Raw genomic sequence first — 24,431 nt, forward strand, 5'->3', positions numbered from 1 at the left:
AGGAGCAAAAGTTGGTACTAAAATTTTAAATAACTTTTTAATAATCATACACTAGTATATGATTGAAACAAATCCTGGAAGTGGGGAGTTATTCTCACAAAGGGAAGGTCATATGAGCAATATTATCAGTAGGATTGCCATGTTCATTACTTTTAAAATTTCCAGATGAGATGCAGCGACTTCCAGTTCCTCATCTTATAAAGAGAATTAAAAATGTTTGCAACCCAAACATTTCCCCTAGGAATAATTAAGGTGTCACCTTGCCCCATTGTTCTCAGATTTATTCTGACTATATAAGCAAAACCTACACAGAGGAAGTGGTAGGTTTAGAAGAAGTGCATGTGTGTGTGTGTGTGTGTGTGTGTGTGTGTATCCATACATACATATGTGTGTGTGTTTGTAATATGGCAGCACTTTTAATGGAAAGACATATACATGTGAAAGGGGGCTATATAGTAGAAAATAAGCAACTTGAAAATATTAAAATATTGTTCATGTATGTTTTGATTTATCATTTTTATTTTAGATTTCTTGGATTAATTCCCTGACTCTTTTAATTCATATATACATTTCAAATTATTTTATTATTTTTATATACTTTGGGATATTTAACCAAATTGGTCTTCAAACAAACCTATTACTGTATTTTAATTTGGTAAACTGTTTTTCTAATATTTCCAAAGTCATTTCTTCTGACATTATTCTATTTCTGCTTTCATGTAACACTTTTCACTGTGAATCTGTCTGTGAATTTTTTCTAATATCTGGAACTTTTAAATTAAAAAAATTCTCTTTTTATTCCTCACATACCTATTTTTTATTTTATGTTAACATTTCTGCCTTTTTAAATTTAGTATTTTACCTTCAATTTATGACTTTTCTCAAATATCTGATAAATATTTTATCTTTCAATGAAATCTTAACTTAGAGAAGGATTGGCACATAGTAAGTCAATAGTTAAGTCATTCTTTTAAATTACTATTTTAAATTGTAATTTTTCTTGTAGTAATAAATAAAAACTTGGTTACATAGAGGGTTTCCTTTACAGTGAAGACTGGGGGAACTAACCTTTATGTTCAGGTTTATCCAAATACCAAAAGAAGGAAGGCTGTTCTCAAGTTAGCAATACCTATACTAACTGTTCACTCTTTCCCCAGAAAGATTATATAATGCATCAGAAAAGAATAGTATTTTTTTTTTTCTTGTGGTAGGCAAATTCCTGGCTGTCCTGCAGTCTCTAAATAAAGGCAGGGGTGGGAAGTGTGAATGCATAATATACTGTTATGTAAAAGGCATTCAAGTTTTCAGTTAGTATTCCTGATTTCTGCCTCCACCTCTCACTCTTTCCCTATGACAAACCTGCTGTCTCCAAGTCCAGAGTTCTTATGTTCCAAAAGGAAACTCAATTTCTTTGTTCCTCTCGGCATTTTCCATTAGACTATGACTTTCTCTGCTTTGAATCATCAATAATCTATCATTCACTTTTCAAAATCTAGAAATTGGTTAAAATTTCTTATCTGCTGAGATGCTCTTTTAATTGCATAAAATCATGATTGCTAATCACTAGTCTATTGATTTAACCAGATTGGGAGATAGGAATATTATGAAACATGGACTTACTCTTTCATTTCACTCTAGAAGTCACTTTAATACATGTATACACACACATACACATATACTTATCTCTTAAAGATTTGTGTTTTAAAGACGGAGGGCAAACATAAAATAAACAAGGATGTCATATGTTATATTTGAAAGTAATAAATACTTAAAAAGAATAAACCAAAAAGCATGGAAGGGGTGTAAAGATCGCAGTAGTGTGCTAGAGATTATTGCTACAATTTTATATAGGGAGGTTAGGAAATGCCTTCTGAAGAAAGTGGCAAAGTAGCTTTTGATAATGGTTGGAAAAGCCCAGGAACAAGCTGTGTGGACATTTGAAGGAAAGCATGGTCTACAGAGAGAGGAACAGCAAGTTGAGAGGTCCTGAAATCAGGAGAGTGGCTGGCATTTGCTAGGAATATTAGGAAGATCCTATGAAGGGGGAGAGTGGGGTGCTGAAGGTGGAAGACACATGAGTTCAGAGGATTAAGAGTTTGAGAGAGGGAGCCAATAATCTAGGCACTTTAGGTTTCATGGAAACTTACAAAAACTTGGGAACATTTTCCTTAGCCCTCAAAAAAGTAAGATCAAAAAGAAATATATCAATGACTAAAATATTCTTCTCATGGAACTTTTATAATCAGTTTTTATTTACATATTAAGGCTCAGGAGTAGTAGCTGAGTGGTATGAATGAACTGTAGTCGAAGGAGTAGAACAAAACTTGGTAGACTTCAATTATGCCTGATGCCAAAAGCAGGGATATATAATATTTTTATATGATGAAGACTATTACAATTAGAATGTAAGAAAATGATGTTTCAAATTCCTCTTTTTGGTAATCAATAAATAAAACAAGAGAATACATTCTTAAAGGTGTTTTTCAATTAAACTCAATGATTCTATAGTTAATTATATTAAAAATTTGGTTTTCATGTCTGAAATTATTATGGTAAATTAATAATAGAATATCTTTTCTTCAGGGTGAAATACACTCTAATCGAAATTTATCAGGCATGGACTTTAATATGAAAACCAAAATTATTAGCCAAAGATAATTAATTTTTATGGTTGAATTGCAATATATATGGCAATATATATTGAAAAATAAAGTAGTAGGATGGAAATATTACTATTCCAATAAAAGCTGTGGGGGAAAGATGTGAAAAGTGTGAGGATTTTTCTTCTGGCTTGAAACCAGAGTGGGACTTCTAAAACTCATAACCCTTGTTTTTTTCTTGCAGTAAACATTGTCAAAAGTTTCCATTGCTCTAAAAACAAAGTCAACACTATGTAATATAGTCTTATAAAAGTCATAGTCTATTTATCTTACCTGTCTTATTTTTCTCCCTCCCTAACATTTCCTTCCTCTCACATCCTAAGCTATGGTTATATTGAAAACTTCCCAGCTACCAGCACAAAATGTCTTTGGATTCTCAAGCAAGCATGTTTCATCTGTCTCAAATTATTTTGTCCCTTATATTTCAGTTATCAGATTAAATATAATCTTTCCTGACCATCCCTTGATGGATGTGGTCAAATATATTTTTAGATATAATTTGTGAATCTTTTTTCTTCCTCTCTTACCACATTTTCTTCCTTTTTCTCCATAATAAGCATAGCAGGTCTCATGCCTTTCTGCCTCAGGGGAGTTGTCCGCCAGGGGGAAAAATAAATAGAACAAGTCAGCAGGACTTCTGGGCTTTTGTCTTCAAAATCTTAAAATCATCAAGGAAGGTTAAGGTTGTCAGTAAAATGGTGTATATTGGTAGAAGGAAGAGAATAGGCCCAGCCAGGAATCATATGAAAAAATTACACCAGTCAAGGAGAAGCAAGATAGTAGTGCTGGATGTGTACATCTCAGCACGTGGACTGTTCGCTGCCATTGTCCAAGTAAGACCAAAACTAGAGATGGCTTATGTTTTGCAATATCTTAGAGCTAAAGAAAGTTCAAGAATTGTAATAATGTTCATTATAGATACTTGATACATGTTCTTTGACTGGATGATTGCACCGGAGTATAAATGCAGAGCAGAATAACACTAGATGTAACCAGGCAGCTTCTCCTAAGGGCTTGGAGCCATTGAGGGCTTGTAGGAAGAATTGAATTAATTTAAAGGAAATAAGGTGACATTTCTTATACCTGTGTGTTTTGAGACATATTGCTAGTAGTAATATACGGTCCCATAGCAATCCATGACTATTATAATAAAATTCACTGCATTAGATGTCTATTGCTTAATTGTTTGTGTTTTCTCTTAGAAAGGGGATAGTTTGGAATTGTTCCCCGGTTTGTTTTGCTTTATATTTTGTCCCCAAATGCCTAACAATAAGTGACAATTAAAGATCTTATGTTTTAGTAACAGGATAAGAGATTAATTAAAAGTTTGACCACCTGGGATGAATTTCAGTTCAAATAACATTATTGTTACTAGAAATTTTAGAAACCATCTAATTCAGAGTTTTATATCTGCCATCTAATAATCACTTTACTCTGTGTTGCCTTTCCACCTCTTTTTAAAACTGCAACCACATACTTTGCTTTTTTCTGATATATCATAATTGTCTAATAAACATACTAAAGTAGATAGCCTCATACGATCTGAGAACACTTATTTAAAGAATAAATGAATAAGCGAATGAATAAAAGGAAAGATGATAAACATGCTTGATCTTTAGGAATGTTGAGCTCCACATTGATGAATAAAGATTCAATCAATGAGTGTTTGATTCCTTCTCCAGAACACTTCTCAACTACATTGTTTTATTAAACAAATTTACCTCAAATATACTGCCTTCAACAGAACTGGACAAATCCATAGCCATGTAAGGATGACTTGTTTTACCCTCAGTTAAAATTAAACTCAAATTAGAAACAGTAAGACGTTCAGTGTGCTTAAGAAGTGGGAACACTTAAAATGGCCTAAAATTAATTTTGAATAATATAAAATCTGCTGTAAATTTAGTTTTTCAGATGGCAAATTTATTACTGCTACATGTACAAGTTGTACTGTGAATATAATGATGTGCAACATACAATTACCTTTTTGAATTGTGACAATTATATTCAACTCAGTAATTGTGAACTCTAATGATAATGCCTTTATGTATTAATACATATTATACATGATTTTTATGTTTACCACAAACTGTTCATAAAAGCTCTGAAATTTTAATTACCTTACTGTGGGTAGTCTTTTGGTGATTTTTATAATTTCCTTGGAAGTATTTCCCAGGGAGTTTTTTTATTTTGTGATATCAAAATGGCTGTGGAGAGTTGTGAGAACATTGTGAATTTTATTTCCTTTATGTAACTTTTTTATCTGTCCTAATATCTATATGTTTTCTTTATCTTTGAGCTTTAGTATGTTACTAGAATACATTTTTTATTTGACTTCATTAACTTTTTCTGAAATATGGAGATACATGTCAATCTACAGATTCAAGCCTGCATGCTTCACAATTTTGAATGATTTTCTGTGCTAATTTTTTTCTCTAATTTATGTACATCAGTTATCATATGTTTGATTTTTATTGACTGTCCTTTTTTATAACTATTATTCTTTTATGACATTTATCTTTTTCTTTTGTTCATCTGCATTCTGTGCAGTTTTCTTGAGCTTTCTCTCCCAAATCATTTTCAATTTTCCTTTGAGTAAATGCTATACATTGTTAGATGTTATAAGCATTTTTAATATTTACATTTATAATTTTTATAATTAGTCTGCTTTTTCATTCTGTTTTTATTTCAGATTCATAAATGAGAGAAAATAAAATTATATAACAGATTATCTAATGTTTTTGAAATGATTTTCTTTTATTAATTTAATTGTATATTTTTTCACAGCTCTTTCTTATATTTCATCCTACATTTTAATGTACCCATTAGCATATAAAATATGTGTTCCTAAATATATAGCATTTTGGGTGCATATCTTTTTAATTTTCATATGCTATTGTACTATAAGTTATCTTTTTTTTACTCTTTACATCTTTCTCTTTTTTTTTTTCTTTTTAAAAAAATGCTTATCTAGGTAACCGTTTTCCTGGTACTAACATTTAAATGATACCGTGATATCTTCCATCACAAACAACAATATCATAAAAATATAACCAGGGATGCTATGGTTTGGATGTTTGCCCCTAAACTGCATTTTGATCTCAAGTTTAGAAGAAGGGACCAACAGGAGGGGTTTGGATCATAGGAGTGTACCCCTCATGAATAGTTCAATGCCCTCCTTGATGGGGTAGAAATAAATAAGTTCTCTATTAGTTCCCCTGAGAGTTGGTTCTTAAAAACAGCTGGGCACCTCCCCCCGTCTCTCTTTTTTCCTTTCTTGCCATATGATCTCTGCATACACCAGCTCTCCTTGTCTTCCACCATGAGAAGAAGCAGTCTGAGGGCCTCACCAGATACAGATGCCAGTGCCATGCTTCTTTTATAATCTGCAGAACCATAAGCCAAATAAACCTCTTTTCTTTATAAATTTCCCAATCTCGTATACTCCTTTATGGCAACACAAAACAGATTAAGACAATGGAATTTGAAAATTTGTTTGGAATATAAATCAATTGGTGAATTTGTAGTCTTCGAGTATACACATATTGGTTTAATTGAATAATACCAGATTATTTTCTATAAGACAAATGCTTTTCTACTTACAATGGTATTGTGTCTTGATAAATCCATCGTAAGTTGAACATATCAGAGGTTGAAAATGCATTGAATATCCTAACCTACCCAACATCATAGCTTAACTTTACCTACCTAAATGTGCCTAGAACACTTTCATTAGCCTACAGTTGGGCAGAGACATCTAACACAAAGCTTATTTTATAATAAGGCGTTGGATATCTAATTTAATTTACTGAATAGAGTACACTGTAGAGTATTGGTTGTTTACCCTCATGATTGCAGGGCTGAGTGCGAGCTGCAGCTCGCTGTTGCTGTCCAGCATCACCAGAGAGGGTTGTATCACATATCTCTAGTCCAGGAAAAGATCAACATTCAAAATTTGAAGTACAGTTTCTATTGAATGTGTATCACTTTTGCACCATTGTAAAGTTAAAAAATTATAAGCCAAACCATGGAAAGTAATGGACTGACTGTATATGTACCAGTTCAAATGTTTTCTAGCACTGAATAATGGTACTAATCTCCCAAAATATATGGTATTATCTAATACACAAAGTTTTACAAATTGATAGTTTTGAGGTACTATGTCATCGTTTTAATTAGCATTAATCATCTTAATAGTGACATAGAACATTTTCACATATAGCAATTAGTCATTTTACTTTTCCTATCTATTCCTATTTGTCACCTGTGCTCAAATAGTATTCTATCATGTATTTCATTTCTTTTTCCTGTTGATTTCCAGATATTTGTGCATTCTAGATGTTAATACTTTTTAAAAAATTTTAAGACATTGTATTTGTGCTCTTGTTATATTATGGGGATATTTTTATGACATACCAAGTTTCCACATATACGTGTATATATCTATTTCTGAGCTCTTCAGTCATTCCATTGGTTAATGTGTTTGTTTTGGTCCTAGTCCTAATATATATTTTATTATTGTTTTGCAATTGTTGTTTAATATTTGATACACTGGGTATCAATATTTTGGTATTTTTTGAAGTACATTTGTTATTTATAAACATTTATTCTTTAAATGCATTATATTATTTCAATGAAATTTAATTGCATAACATACATATTTATATACAATATTATAAATAAAAATATAATAATTACTTTTGTCGTATCCTATATGTATTTTGGAAGACCTATGTACAGACTTCTGTTGCATATATACTAAGGAAAGGAATAACTGCACCACAGAATATGTATATCTTCAATTTTAATAGATGATATCAAGCAGTTATTCAAAGTGTTCGGACAATTCACTTCCAATAGCTGTTTGGGAGTTGCATTTGATTTTTGACATTTGATATTAATCTTTTAAAAGATTTTTATTTTATTTTATTTTATTAGCCATTTTAGTGGGTGTAGAGTAGTTTCTCAGTTTTAATTTGCCTTTTTTTGATGACCATTAAAGCTGAAAACCTTTCTATATGTTTGCTGGTCATTAACCATTTTCTTGGGATATACCATTTGAAGCATTTTGTCTGAATTTCTATAGCGCTGTCTTCCTTTTTTCTAACTAATTTATAGAATTTTTACAACTTCATTACCTCCCATGGATAATCATGAATTGACTGTGTATATATTATTTTATTGATATACAAAGTTCCCCATTGGACGATTATTTCACCCGATGGTATAAAGTTACATTTAAGGTACTATGAATTACCCACTACAGAGAGTTTACATAAAGAACAAGATTAAGTTAGGAATAACAAGTCTTTAAATTTTGCTTAGAACCCTGAAGTCCCTGAAGTACACTAAAAAATATAGTTTCCTAGTCACTGGTGTACAAAGATGTAAATTTGAAAGTTTATGTAAACAGAATAATATATGTAGAATAGATAGATTTTCTATGTTCAAAGGTAAATTACTTTTTTATGTTTGGACTTTATCTTATTAAAACTCCTACTGTAATATATTGGTGTAATATGGTGCAATAGATATAAATGATCATTTTTGAAATGATAAACTTTTACTTTCATATATACATTGAATTTACAAGTGAAAAGTTATTTGTGACCCCAAAAACCCAACAAACAAAAACCTCATTGCACAATATTTATGTTCTTCCTTCCTGTGATTTTCTTCAAAATTTTTTTTTTTTTCAGAGAGTTTAGGACATCTAACACCCTTCGTTGAGTAATGGTCTTTTGAAGTATGATTATGCTTTAAAGTTTAAAATTTTACAATTCTCAAGAAAGTCAATGCTATATTTAAATTTTTTGACTAGTGGCCTTCCAATTCAAATTTTTGCTATTCTTTTTTTAGCAATTAATTTTTTGGGCACCAAAGTACTTATTGATTATTTATACATGCCTGTGGAACTAGAATGTTTTAACAAACCTCTTCCCTTGCTGTAGCTCATTGATGTGATACTTTCAGATAATTTCTTACTTTCCTGTTTCTGTTGGACCTGTCATAAGTTATTTGTATAATGCCCTGGTACTTTGCCTTTTTTGGTGGTGTTTCACACATAATATATATATATATATATATGCATCTTGGTATGGTTTATACTAATACTTTAGATATGTTTGATGCTGACATTAATCAACAACTTTAATTCAATATCACTTGCATCTATTGGTCATCTATTACATGATAAGGATTGAGCTAATTTTGCTAAAGGTATAAAGTTGATTGAAGCAGTTACTACTCCGAGGTATGTAATGTATTGACAAAGTTAGGTAACTAAATGGAAACTTTGGATAAAGTACATATGGCAAGTGCCAAACCCAGGCAAAAATATCATATTTATTTGGACATCAATGGCTTAGGAATATCTACATGCCATAATAAACAAATCTAAGGAGAACTTCCATTTATGGGGCAGAAAAATAAGAGACAATTCAACCTTAGCCAGACCCCCCCTCCATAAAATTGATCAGCCAGATTGTTTGATTTTAATATAATTTATCAACTGCCACAGCAGTAACAGGTTGAAACTTTGCAAATGATAATAGTAATAATAAAGTTTCTATCTCAAGATTTCTGAAAATGCAATTCATTATATTCAAACTAAAACAACTTATCTGTATCATTGAAGAAAGTTATATATTCATATTTAATAAAAAATTTTTATAACATTGTGACAACATGAACAGCAAACTGCTAATTGAATTCCTAGACAATATAAAATCATCTGAAGTGAAAGAAATTACATTGTCCTGTAAAATGCTGAGGTAAAATCTGTTTTGCAGAAACAGATTGGCGTAAGTAACAGAGTAGTCATAAAAATAAAAGCAGTGCCTAAGGCATAGAAAATGTAATATATCACTGAAAAATGTGTTGTAAGTAATTAAATCTAGATATAGGACTCAGGTACAGCAACAATTGAAGATAGGATTAGTGATGGCAACTCTATAAAGATGAAACCTACTTTATTGAGTTTATATTCAATATGATTCCATTTCAGTTTTTCCTTGTTTCATTGTAAATAACGAAAAAAAAAGAAAAACATGTCCAGTTGTAATACGACATTTCAGATTTCAACAGTGCAACAGTGCAGATATTTTTTAAGGTGCAAAATATTTGACAAATTAAGGGAATGTTTATTCAATTACATCATTTTAACTATGTTTTCATATATATGTGTGTGTGTGTGTATATATATATATGAAACACAAAGTTAATTTAGTAATTACTCATGCTAGCTATTACTTTTATATAAAAATATTTTATTGATCTATAGGAATTTGTGTGAATTCACCTCTACAGTGTAGCATATAACTTAATAAATCCTTGTAAAAAATACACAGGTTCTCTTACACAAATATACCAATACTGAAAGTGAATTTTTAAATAATTTAATAATTAGGCCGGGCGCGGTGGCTCACGCCTGTAATCCTAGCACTCTGGGAGGCCGAGGCGGGTGGATTGCTCAAGGTCAGGAGTTCGAGACCAGCCTGAGCGAGACCCCGTCTCTACTAAAAATAGAAAGACATTATATGGACAACTAAAAATCTATATAGAAAAAATTAGCCGGGCATGGTGGCACATGCCTGTAGTCCCAGCTACTCGGGAGGCTGAGGCAGTAGGATCGCTTAAGCCGAGGAGTCTGAGGTTGCTGTGAGCTAAGCTGACGCCACGGCACTCACTCTAGCCTGGGCAACAAAGTGAGACTCTGTCTCAACAACAAAAAAAAAAAAAAAAAAAAAAAAAAAAAAAATTTAATAATTAGAAGACTCAAATAAAAAGATGATTCTATGAGTAAAGAACTAGCCTCAGTTGACAGAGGGTACTTTTTTATATGTTTACTAAAGCAAGGAGTAATAATAAATGTAGTTAAAAGTGAAGACTGTCTGGCTCCCATAATATAAGAGCAATTTTGAACTAAAATATATATTTTCATTGATAGCACTCAAATTCATTATTGATTTTTATTAGATAAGATAAAGAAGGAAATTCTTTTTTTTTTTTTTACCTCTCCATTCAACAAAATATATATTCCTTGAAGAGAAATATTGAAGAGGCTAAAGCATGAGTTTATTTAATGAAGTACATTTAAGAGGAACAATCCTAAAACAGTAGAAAGAATAACTGCGACAAAGGAAGGAGAGCAGGCAACCAAACAGTGTATTTGGCTATTGTAATGGGATGATTAGATGCTCTGCTCCCAGATGCCGCCTTACAAAAATTTACATGGTAGCAAAAATGATGAAAAGCTCAGTCACTAAAATACACATCAGCAGAAATTCAAGAAAATGTCCTTAAGAAGGCATCTCAAAAAATTGTTATCTACAGTGTCAATCATGTGTTGTTTATTTATTTATTTATTTTTGGAATTTTTTTTTTTTATTTCAGCTTATTATGGGGGTACAAAAGTTCAGATTACATACGTTGCCCATGTACCGCCTATCCCCCATGTGTTGTTTAAAATGCCCATTACTTGTAAGATGTTGCTACAAGAGATGTCTAGGAATATATCCAGTAGCCAGATAAGTTGTGTTCACATAGGTGACATTTTCAAAACCATACAATTTGGTTATTGACAAGTATTCTGTGACTAATCACTCCTTTAGTATTTACCAAAAAGATCTTAATATGTTTACATTATGTTAAAACTTTATTTTGCAGTGTGGAACAAGGAAACATCATAAAACCAAATTAGAATATGGATTGTATAACAAAATATCCTCATTAAGATGATTTTTTATAATTATGAGCTAAGCATATTAATTAGCAAGTAATTTTCCTTCCTTTTCTCTCTAATCCTATTGCCACGTTAACAATCCTCCTAATAAATGTATATTTTATTTAAACAGCTATGCAAACCAAGCAAAACTTGATATAAACACTTAGCCAAGTCCACTTGCAAGAGCCACCCCTAAGTTTTTCCATAGGCTTGAAACTGACACATAATCTTCTCATACCTCTGTAACGGGTTGCTCTCAGTTTCATGATTTATTCAGACTTTGTTGAATAAATCTATCTTCCATCCCATAAAATACTATGCCAATGCACTTCTCATGCCTATATTTCATTCTCTTACCAGGAAAATTTTAAGCATTGAGAATTTTATCTGTGACTGTATTGGGAAAGAGAAAAAAGGCACAATTAACAGAACAGCAGCTTAAAATTTCTGGGAGTTAGGAAGAAGATAGAAACTAGATTAAGGAGAATTTTCATCAGCATCAAGTAGCACTTTGAAATTGTGTATGAAATCCAAAAAAATAAAAGACGTAGAGGACACCAAAAAGTTATAATGTGTGTGTATGTTTATTAAGTTAAGCACTACCATGGTGTGATATAAACATAACACACCAATTTACAGTTCTCTTTGGAGTTTACAAATTGCTTTCTCAAACCTTGCCTTATTTGTATTTATAAAAATACAATGAAAAATATTATTTCCATTTAACTTATAATAAAAATTTCTTATAGAAAATTTATTAAAGATTTCACAGGTAATAATTAGCAGAGTAGAACTTACATTTAAACTCCTGTTTTTGTGATGTTTTGATTTCATGATACTCGCTACTAAGTAACTATAAAAATAAAATATTTTGTTCTGTTTTGTCTGAATGTTAAAGATTGTAGGTTGTGCTTACTCATCTTTTCTCCTCTTCCAGAGAAAGATCCCTGATTTTAGCTGCCACATTACAGAGCAAAATAAACATTATTTCCTAATCCCTCGTTAGCAGGGTGAGGACACATATATAAATAATGGCCAAATGGGTTGTATATGTGAAACAAAATATGAGGGACATTTTTCTTCTTCCCTATTCTAGTCTATGACCCTGACTATGGATGTGGTAAAGAGATATCTTGGAAGAAAAAAAGGAGAAAAAACATCCTAGGAAAGAAAGAAAGATAGAGGTTCTTAAATGAATTATTGGAATAAATTTATCATACTATCTGTTATGGACTGAATTGTGCTCCCCCATCTCACCCAAATTCATATGCTGAAGCCCTAATGCCCAATGTGACTATATTTTTATATATGGTTTTTAAGGAGGTAATTAAGGTTAAATGAAGTCATAAGGGTGGGATCCTGATCCTTTAGGGTTGGTGCATTTATAAAAAGAGGAAGAGACATCAGAGTTCTCTGTCTCCGCTCACATACAGAGAAAAAGTCAGGTAAGGACACAGTAAAAAGATGGCCATCTGCAAGCCAAGGACAGAGACTTCCTCAGAAACCAATCTTGCTGGCATCTTAATCTTGAATGTACAGCTTCCAGAACTGTGAGAAAACTAATATCTGTTGTTTAAGCCACTTGGTCTGTTGTATTTTGTTATGACAACCTGAGTAGGCTAGAACACTATTCCTTGACTGCCTATCTTTGACTGTGTACCTTCTATATTCTTTAAGCAGGTAAACCCATGTTCTATTTAACACTATCTGTTATGACTAGAAAATTGTCAACTGATTATGTGAAAGGCATTTCAAAATGATATGTCTTAAAATTTATATAATCTAGCATGCAATATTTTAGTTTAGAAGGCCCTTCTAAGGCCCCTAGGGTGGCATCTATTGGGATAGTTAGCCATCACCCAGTATACCTTAAATTAGAAAGAGAATTCAAAACAAAGAGATATATCATATGCAAAGAGATTTCTGCTGCAGACAGAAAAAAAAAGTTGGCTTCAAATATAAGCTATGAATCAAAGGTCAAATGGGCAGGTGTTTCTTCTTGTGTACATTTATTGTATTAATAATTATATACTTGATATTAATATAGGTGACTCTAGTTTTCTACATAGTAACAATAAAATTTATTTGACAATGGATATTATTACTTATAACTTTTCTGGTATAATGTCTAGGTCCTATAGTGATGTGCACACATTAAAATATATATATATGTGTGTGTGTATATATATAATCTCTACTCTCACACACACATCCATATTCCTGTTGAACAACAAATGATAATTGAGCATATGTCAGACCAGAAATTAAGAGGCATTTGTATTCATACAGTGATGCATCAGGCATGTTTTTCTTTCCTCAAAGACACTGTGTTCTAGGTTAAATACTACAATACAGCTTCTGAAAAAATAAGGTATAATATGTTAACTAACATGGGAAACTTACATAAATGTCACAGAGGCTCAAAAAATGGAGTCACATCTGGTGGAATTACAGGAGAGCCTTCTTGCAGATGACATACAATTTGAGATTAAAGGGAGGATAAATGTAAATGGAGGTGTAGGGTTAGACTGGATACCTATGAAGGATATCTCAATCGTTAGTAATAGTGTGAAAAAAAATTCCCTAAGAAAAGTCAAAGTTTTCACTACTTTGATGTGAAAATTTCAGATGCAGAATAAAGTTGCCATTTTTGTTCTGTATTTTTAAATAATAATTGTAGTATCAAACATTTCCAACTAATAATGTTATGTCATCTGTCAAATTTACATTCATTTTCTCCTTAATATCTGACTCCAAAGGGCACTATCAGGTGTCTCATTTTGAGTGCAAAATAATGTCATAGTCTGAAGGTGAACATGAGGTCAAAACTCTTATAAACAGAAATAAAGTTAATTAAAGATAAAAGAAAGCATAGTAAAAAGCAATCATACCTTTATCATCTTTCACATTACTCTGCATTTCAAATTCTTTTATTCTACCTACATATCATTTTTAAGAGAGTTTACATGGTGCAGAATTATTTAAATGGATATAGTGCTTCAAACACTTTGGGAGATTAGCAAGTTATTTCATCATATTTTATCAAGAAAACATTTTTTTCAAGATTTCTAATTTCATACCTGCCCATCTACAATTCTTCAAGATTATCTTAAGATGCTTTAAAGTACAAGCAAAATCCTTATCTTTGTAAATGATATCCCAATCTCTCAATTATTCTTTTTTCTCTTTTAAATTTTTAAATATCCATTTAAAAATACTTGGAATTATGAGCCAGTGTTCAAAAAGGGAGCAGGCATAAAGTTTTACATTAATTATACAAAACATACCACCAGAGAGAAATTATATAAAAGAGAGAAAATAAAAGCATGGGAAAGATGGAGAAGCAGAACACATAAAACTCATCAAATTAGAAATATTTCTTATTGAAGTTTTACCTTTAATAGCTTCTTGTTTATTATGAAGAATCTTAACATCTTATTCTGTAAACTTTGGTTCATGCACGTAGAGTTTCTCTACTTTTGGAATGCCTATACTTGGCTTTATGAAGTTAATTCAATCTCTAAAATATGTAGTTCCTACTTGTTATCATTCCTCATAACAATACTATAAAGCTTTAGGTCCCCCCTTTCCTTTTTAAACATGAACTATCACACACTTAAGTAATGAAATGAAATTATTATCATTAACGAGAAATCAGTAAAATATTGACTCCTACAACATGAATTTGTCACATATATGTTTTAAGCAAAACTGTTTTGTCCCATACTTTTTCTACTGTCCTCCTGGAATTTAGCGATATAATCTGGATTTTCAATCTAATTCTCTATAAAACTAGGCAATGTCATGTACAATGGCTTATCAAACTTACACTTGGATTCCCACAAGGCTCACACATTGAACATACCAAAATACAATTTTAAACAATGTTCTTTTAAAAAATCCTTTTTTAAAATGTATATTTTATCTTTTAATACCATTATGTCTCCAGCAATGCAGGATAGAAACCCTGAATCCTTTCTTAGATTGTTTCAAAATAATCATAATTTTTAACAAATTTAAATATATTAATAATTTTTTAAATGCACTTTACTAATTGTTCCCCTCACAACAATCTTATATCAGCTCATTGATGTTATTGAATTCTCAAACTAGTAGATTTATCTTACATGATCATGTTTCACTCTCTCACTTTATAGATTCAAAATTGAAGGGTTTCAGTAATGACAGTTAGAGTTAGAACTACTGATCTATGCTATACTACACATTGCTATTTGCCCAAAACCATATTGTTTTATTGTTGTCACACTTAGATATTCCTCCACACCATTTTCTCCTACTATGTTCCCTTATTCCAAAAGGAAAAATGTTGCTGAAATTTTTATATTTTTTCTCAATTTACATTCTTACAGTCACAAATTTTCTTGAAACTTTTTCATTGAAATTATTTTGTACAGTTGAACCCTTACTATGATTGTACTTTAAAGCTAACAAAGTGGAAAATTATGAAACAAAAACAAGGAGATTTTAAAGGAGGTGCCCCTGGAATTAGAGGCAAAATTAGTATGTATCTATAAGATCCCTCCCAAATATCTTTAGTTATCTTTTTTCTTAACTTCTGTGCCATTTTTTATAATTATATCTAAATAGAATTATCTCTATTTTAATAATCTGCATAAATGTTCACAGTTATATAGTAGTCTAATATTTTAATCATTTCTCCTAAAAGTATTAAATTATAAGCATACATATTTAGAGTAAACTAAGATGTAATTAAATATTTTTTGAGACTATCTTTGCTTAAAAATATTAGCAAACCACTGTGCTTACCTAAAGCCAAAACTTAGAAAATTTGATTCTATTCCATTTATTTCCACACAAATATAGTTCTGTACAATCTTAAATTGACTTTACTGATTGTAGTAAATTTTATCTATTTCCAATTTTCCACTTCTCTTTGCCAACTGACCTTACAATTCCCAAAAGCAGGCAGAGTATATTCCCTGCTCTGTTGATGTGTCGTCAACAACTTAAGATTTGTCATATGTTTCCACTTGCTCCTTTATAGTAAAATAATCCTCCATGAAAAAACATACTGCAAGTAACTGATGGTCAAAGAGGAGGTGTAAATGAAAGGAGAAGGCAATTGTGCAGTGTAAATCCATGAACAGTGACCCTACAGCCTACAGTAGAGTCATCCACACAAACCCAAACTATAGTCAACTTTCACACCAAAATAAGAATAACATTTTTTACATTATTTTTTTCTTTGCTTGCTTTTTGTTTTAGTGTAAGACACTGAGATTTTGAAGTTGTCTGCTACATAGCCATGGCTGACTAATATATTGATACTAATGGCATATTATGTATAAGAACATTACTGAAGACTAAAGACCACATATGATTAAGAAGTTATACTTTGTAATACTTTTCATTCTTTTCAATGTATTTGAGTACTTTTTACATGTACGGTTAGGAATGCACAATGTTGACCATGAAAATGCTTTGGGAGTTGGGCAGTGGTTTAGGTATAGATCTTCCATTTTAATGAGACTGTGTACAACTTGGAAGTGGGCAGAGAAAGTCCTTTATAATATATTACTTTAAAAAGAGTTGTCTTCAATTCTCCCCAGTCAATCCATCATTATTTATTTTAATTAATCCATCTTTGGTTTTAGATATTTATAGGAAAATAAATAAAGAAATTATATAAAAAGGAAGTCTGCTTCCCCCAATCTCCATTCACTGGATGGATGGTTTTGTAACAGTGGGAATGGCCTGAAAAACATGGCAAAAATATTTTCTGTCTCTCTAAAATGTCCCCCAATCTTTTTGGGAACTGTGGCCTGGCCTGCATCCCTGCCTTGGTCAGGGAAAATGTCTTTTGTTCTTTGTGTTACAGAAGATAGCTCAGCCATGCCCAGATAGGCACCAGCCTCCCAAGTGGGCCCAGGTGGGCAGAGATCTTGGCTTTGTCTTCAGCAGAGACAGGATGATTAGAATCATTAACACAGTAGTCTAGAACTGAGGGCTCTCCCTTTAAAAGCTCTGTATTTCGGCTTATGTTCAGGAAATTTGGATTTTGAGACAAGGGTCTACCATTTTTCCTCCTTTGCTGTCAAAGTAATAAACTTCTCTTTCCTTCTCCTCAAACTATTTGTTCTCATTCTTCTGATGTGGCCTTGAGGACAAATGTGAGCTTTTGGTAACAGTTTCTGTACAATTTTTTGACCAGACAAAACAATCTGACCAGACAAAATAAACACTTTCTTTGTGTTGGATGCAGATATTTTCACTTCTTTGAATTTTCCCGAAGTGGGTAGTTATAGGGGACTTAGATGAGTCTCAAAGAATCATCCCACATTTACTACTTGATTAGGGCCTATCATACCCATGTCAATCTTATTAAGCTTCCTCTCAGTTACCTTGTCACTAGTGCTTCTCTCTGAATAATGGAGAAGTAAAATAAATGATCTTGGGTTAATTGGGTAAATTATTTAATAAAACTCAATGAGACCAAATTAATAATAGTACAAATCTAAACATTTAGATATCATTGGCTAGTGTAATTTTGTGTGTTAGTGTGTACATTTTAAACAAAAAGAACCTGCTATTTAATCAAATATTTAGTTTCTCACAATGCTTTTTTCATGATATGAGGTATATTTCTCTTTTTATGAGGATAGTAGCCTAGCGAGGAAAATTCTTCACTTCCAAACCTTATAACTACTGCCCAATTCCTTACTCATATGAAGTTTAGATTACCGCAAATAAATACTTCACGAAATAGCTGCTGCGGATCCTGAGCTCACCTAAATCATTTTGTAAGGAGGATTTAACCTATTATTTATAGTAACTACAAAGTAGTTTCATCTATTGTTTTTTTTTAATAAAATTTCTTTGGTCATGTATGTTTAATGTCATTCTTTACGTAATTTTTGCCTGCACATGCTTAATCTTCAAATATTTGCTTAGCTAATCAACTTTCATATATATTCACACCATTTCATAGTAAACAAAAATTCAAAGTGAACAAAAACCTTAAACAACAAAACCTATAATGAATGACTGGAAGTTACTTTATTTTCCTAAAATACTTTTACCAAATTTAGAAAGATCAAGACACTCTAGAGAAAAATCAAGGACCTAATGTAGTATAAAACAATAAAAGAATGAAATGTTTTAAATATCATCAAATAGTAATAATTTGGGAAATTCTATGTGGGCTTAATTTGGTTATAAAGAAAACCATATTACTAAAAAGAAACAACCTAAGAAAGTTAAATGTTAGTCTATGGCCATGAATCAGCTATTTAGATTTTATTTACCTATATTTTAATTTCTTTTTAGCAAAAGACTTGTACAAACTTTGAAACAAACACTTTATACTTCAATATAACAGCAAATAAAATCCACTTGCTTCTTTTCGGCCTCAGCATTTCTTCATTCTAAAAGATGCTTTCATTTACTTTCTACTTATGGTTTGCAAAGATCTGGAATTAACTTCCTTTACCTTTCAATATCAATTTATTTTTGGTCAAGACTATAAGTCTCATTTCATTTATTTTAAATTAAATCATTTATAGAGAATTTTACTTATGTACAACCATATTATTTTATGCAAAAATGATCACTGTATCACTGCTTTTTATTTTAAAGCATATTCGATCACCCTTGTATCACAAATTGCTTCCAAAATCGATATTTACTTCTCTCTCTTATTTCTTAGAAACTTGAGAAAACTGTTTTCTTTGTTATCAAAAACTTCCTTTCTTCCCACTAAATTTGACCCTTCATAAAACAGTTTTTACCTCCTGCATTGTCCTGAAACATCTTTAACCACTTTACTGTGTTCTTATCTTCCTCTTCAAATTTGCTTTTGTTGTTGACACAATCAATCATATCCTCCTGTTCTGCCTCCCATTGCTCCATCACCTCTTTATTCTCCTCTCATTTACTGTTGAACTTGAGTTTGCCTTAGAGACATAGAAGAAAAATAAAACAGCAACAGTTTTTTATTTTAGTTAAAGATAACAGAAAAATCCATACCTTACATTTATAAAAACCTGTATGAACTCAAAATAAGAAAAACAAAAGTACAGAGATATAATTATTTACACTGAGATAACATTGGCACCCTTTTCTGATTAATATTATTAAGATTAACCTAAGAGATTATATAATTAGGGAAATTACATATATTGCTTTTGTTATTTCTTGACTTTACATTTTTAATTAGAAATGTTCATCATATGCACTAATTAGGATTTAATTGCATAAGCCAATATCCTTTGATGATCCAGTTATTTGAGTTTTTAAGACATCTAATAATATCTTCAATGTGCAAATAATAAATATATAGCAGAGAAAAACTAATCAGTCTCCAGTTTTAGACATAACTAGAGAAAATTTTACTACAATGGCTAATATTGAATATTTATTCATAGACATTCTCTGGAAAATAAAGTAAGTATTAACATATTATAGATACAATTTAAAACATTAGTTATAATAAATACTACATTTTATTACAAGTGAAACCAAATGATTCATAGTCTTACATTGCAGTAGGGATCCACTTAAACATTAGTATCAACAAGCAGGGAGCCATTTCTATTAAATGTGCCATTTAACTCATCAATAAATACCAAGTATAATGGGTTGAATTGTGTCTCACCAAAATTCATATGATTAGAAAATAATATAGGCCAAAGACTTTAACAGTTACTTCACCAAATAAGATACAGAGATGGCAAAAAACAAACAAACAAACATATAAAAAGATTTACCACAACATACATTATCAGGGAAGTGCAACTTAAAACAACAATGAGATACTACTGCACACCTATTAGACGGGTCCAAATCCAGAACACTGACACCACCCCATGCTGGCAAGCATGTGCAGCAATAAGAACTCTCAGCTATTGCTGGTAGGAATACAAAATGATACAGCCCCTGAAGGGGCATAGGAAATATTATTCCACACTATGACCCCTTGGTATAAAGAATATTTTGAATTAAAGGCCATTCCAGATCAAAAAGCATTGGAAGGGGCTTTCCCTTTATCTGCATAAACCAGACTGACCTGATCAAAAGATCTTCCTGTTATCTCCATATATTGCAGGAAAGATCAAGAATGCAACCAGACCAGGCTCAAATTATCTTAAACACATCTATCTCTCAGGTTAATTTAATTTGAAAAGAGAATCATTTACAAGTAAATCTGTCTCCCCCATCCATTTGTCCTCATAGCACCATTTGTCACCCCTAAATAGAATTACCTGTAGCCAGCATTCCTCCTCCCCTTCAAAAGACAGGTATAAAAATATCTGTACTTCATTGGAATATTAGGTAATCATTATGTGATTCTCCCCATGCAGATGGTATTGGTAATTAAACCTTTCTCTTATTAATCTGCTTTAATTGTGAATTGATACTTCAATGAACTTTGGGGGGAAGGGCCAGTTTCCCCTTACCCCTACACAACTTTAGAAGACAGGTTGGTGGTTTCTTACATAAGTAAATATATTCTTATCATAGGATCCAACAATCACACTCCTTGGTATTTACCCAAAGGAGTTGAAAATTCATGTCACCAAAAATAAAAAAAAAAAACTCTGCACGCTAACGTTACAGTAGCTTTATTTATAATTGTCAAAATGTGGAAGTAACCAATTCACCACCTTTAGTAGATGAATAGATAAACTGTGGTACATCCAGATAATGAGGTATTACTCGACAATAAAAAGAAATAAGCTATCTTGCTATGAATGACATGAAGGAACACTAAATGCATACCACTAAGTAAAAGAAGCTAAACACATTCTAGAAAAGGAGAAGCTATGGAGACAGTAAAAAGATCAGTGGTTGCCAGGGATTAGAGGGAAGGGAGGAATGAATCAGAGAAACAGGATTTTTAAGGAAGTTAAAATACTTTGTATGATATTATAATGGTGCTTAAATATTACAAATTTATCCAAACACCTAGAATGTTCAACACCAAGAGTGAACTTAATGTAAACTACAGATTTGGGGTGATAATGTTATGTCAATGTAGGTTCATCAATGTAATGAATGTACCATTCGGGTGTGGAATATTGATAATTGGAAAGGTAATACCTGTATAAGGGCAGGGAGCCATTGGGAGATCTCTGTACATCTGCCTAGTTTTTCTGTGAACTTAAAACTATTCTAAAAAATAAAGTCTATCAAAAAGAAAAAAAATGGCAAAAAAAAAAAAAAATCATGTACTGAAGCCCTTACACCCAGTAACTGAGAAAGTGACCTTTCTTAAAAATAAGGTTGTTGTAGATATATGTAATTAGTAAAGTTGAGGTCAGACTGGAATGGGGTAGGCCCCCAGTCCAATATGTCTGGAGGATGTTTGGACACAGACATGAACATGGGAAGAACACCATGTGAAGATCAAAGGAGAGAGTGGCGTGATGTAGCAGAAACCAAAGACTGTCAAAGATTGTCAGCAAAACATCAGAAGCTAAGAAAAAGAAATGGAACAGACTCTCCTTCACAGCCTTCAGAAGGAACTAAGCTTTCTTACACACTGATCTTGAACTTCCAACCTCCAGAAATAAGAGACAATAAATTTCTATTAAGATGACCAAGAGAGCCTTAATCTTCTTCTCAGTTTGACTAAACTGTAGACAACTTTCTTCCTGACAATACACCCTTGAACTCCCTTTTCTTACAGCATTCACTTTAGAAAACTTGAAACTTTAAATTTTGTTTCTGCTTTTTTTAGAAGTAAATCTTCTCCCATCCTTTTGTTTGTTTTATAATTCAAGAATTCTTTCTTAGGGACTTCCCATCCTTTTGAAATGTAAACATCATAGAATCCCTCTCTCCTATCTCCCCTCCCCCATCTCTGTGGGTGAGTAAGAGGCTAATTTCAGTAAGCACCAATTAGCAAATGCAGATGACCTGATCATCTTGACCAACCTGCCCTCTGATGTCCTCCAGTACTTTTCCACTAGCTCACCGCAGTGCCTAAAATTTCTCCCTCCTTTTGTTTCAACAGATTTGAGTTTAATCTCTCTTCCCTATTACAACAATTCTGAAGAAAGTCTTCCTTTCCTGTTTAACTTCTCCAGTGAGATTTTTCTTTAACAAAGCCACCCTTGTGGGACTTTGTTACAGCAGCTCTAGCAAACAAATACTACAAGTATTTTCTACTGTATGTTTGGTAGATTGATAATGCATAAAGGCTCAAATGCTAGATTTAGAAACAGTAGGCATAAAAAGAGCAGGAGTTCTCATCTAGATACAATTTTATAGCTAGTTATACTTAACTAAAGATAGTTTACACATACCCAAGACATATTTTTGACAGCTACCAATTCGTATTAAAAAAGGAACAACTAAAGTGTATGTTAAGACATAAATAAGATAATATATGTAAAGTATCTGGGCATGGCTTAGCACTTATTTACAATCTTAATAAATGATAGTGCATATATGCATTTATGTACATGTATATACACGTGTGTATACATATATATGTACTTATATGTATACAAATATACATATATGTATACATAAGTCTATATATACATACACATATATTTTAGTTTTTATTATTACTAAGTACCTATATTCCAAATTTTTCATGTAGATATAGGTGTGATTAATGTTAAACTTTGTGAAAGCCCTGCTGACCGATAGTCTGTTTTTCTTATATCTATTTTCTCTATGGGTAGATATTAAAGGCATTGCCTGCTTATAACTCTTCAGAAAATCCTTCTCATGGATAGAAATAAATCAATGCTTATAGGTTTTTCCTTGGATATTTCTCCAGCATCAAATATTATAGCTCTCAACCATGATCTTATAATGTGCAATTATTTGTCATTTTCCTTTCACACATCACATTTTTCAGGCCACCCCTCTTTTACTCATGCTAACCTTTTGCCTAGAATGCCCTTATCTCTTTCTCTCACTGCCAAACCTGTGGTCACTTTTTCCAGAGTCACCTTAGGCACTGTGTCTACTATGGCACCATTACCAAATGGGGAAGTTGAAACAATCGCCTCATTGCTGTGCTGTGGGGGTACTCTTTGTGGTTTCCTCTACTTCAACATCTTCCATATTCTATTCAAATAATCAGTTTGTATGCTTGGGTTCCCTCAAAAGACTGTAAAATTCTTCAGGGCATCGTCTAGTGCTGGTATTTAATGGATGCTCAATGAATGTCTGTGGAAACAACCTGAATGTTTGATGAATGTCTATGGAAACAACCAGAACCGTCAATTCTGGTTGTTTTTTTTTCTTTTTCTCCCCTAGGTAAATACAGGTAAGTGAATACTTTGTACTTACTTACAATAATATCAGTTGTTGTCAATATTATATCCAAATCAATATAACTAAGAAGATTTTAAGGCACATCATTTGGAGACTTTTAGTTTAAACATCGGTAACCAAACTGCTGTTCCTGTGAAAGGAAGTGGTTATTTTCTTTTCCTACAACCTTCTCACTTTTTATGAGTTTTCAAACATTTCACTTCATTTTCTAAAAATTCTACTTTCCCATTCCTCCTCTGGCTGCTGAACTTCCAACGTCCTTGCAGCTGCCACTCATGTGTTTACACAGTGAAAATAAACCATTCTGAATGAGAAAATAAAAAAAGAATGAGGAAAAATATGAAATACTGTATATTATGCCTTTTCAAAATTAGATATTTGACTTGATGTCATAGAGCTATAGTCTGATAACACTAATACCATTTGTCAAATGCTGTCTTAAGCCCTGGCAATCTTTATAACTTCTGATTCTGTGCAGCAGGACCATGTTATAATTCATTAATTAGCATAATGTACTAATTAAATTACTAAGGATGAGATTTTCTTATGAAGCAACATTTTTAAGTGAATCAGTGTTCCCAGATATATCCTCTGACTTTCTAACCATGGCACCATCCACTCACATCTGGATAACTGGAACCACTTCTTAACACTTGTCTTTGCTTTCTCATTTCCACCCCAATAATCCATTCTCCACACAGCAGCTGGTGTGAAATTTCACCACGCAAATCAGATTACGTTATTTTTTTTCTTAAAAACCCTCCAGTGGC

Source organism: Eulemur rufifrons, chromosome 4 (assembly GCF_041146395.1).
Source record: "Eulemur rufifrons isolate Redbay chromosome 4, OSU_ERuf_1, whole genome shotgun sequence".
NCBI lineage: Eukaryota > Metazoa > Chordata > Mammalia > Primates > Lemuridae > Eulemur > Eulemur rufifrons.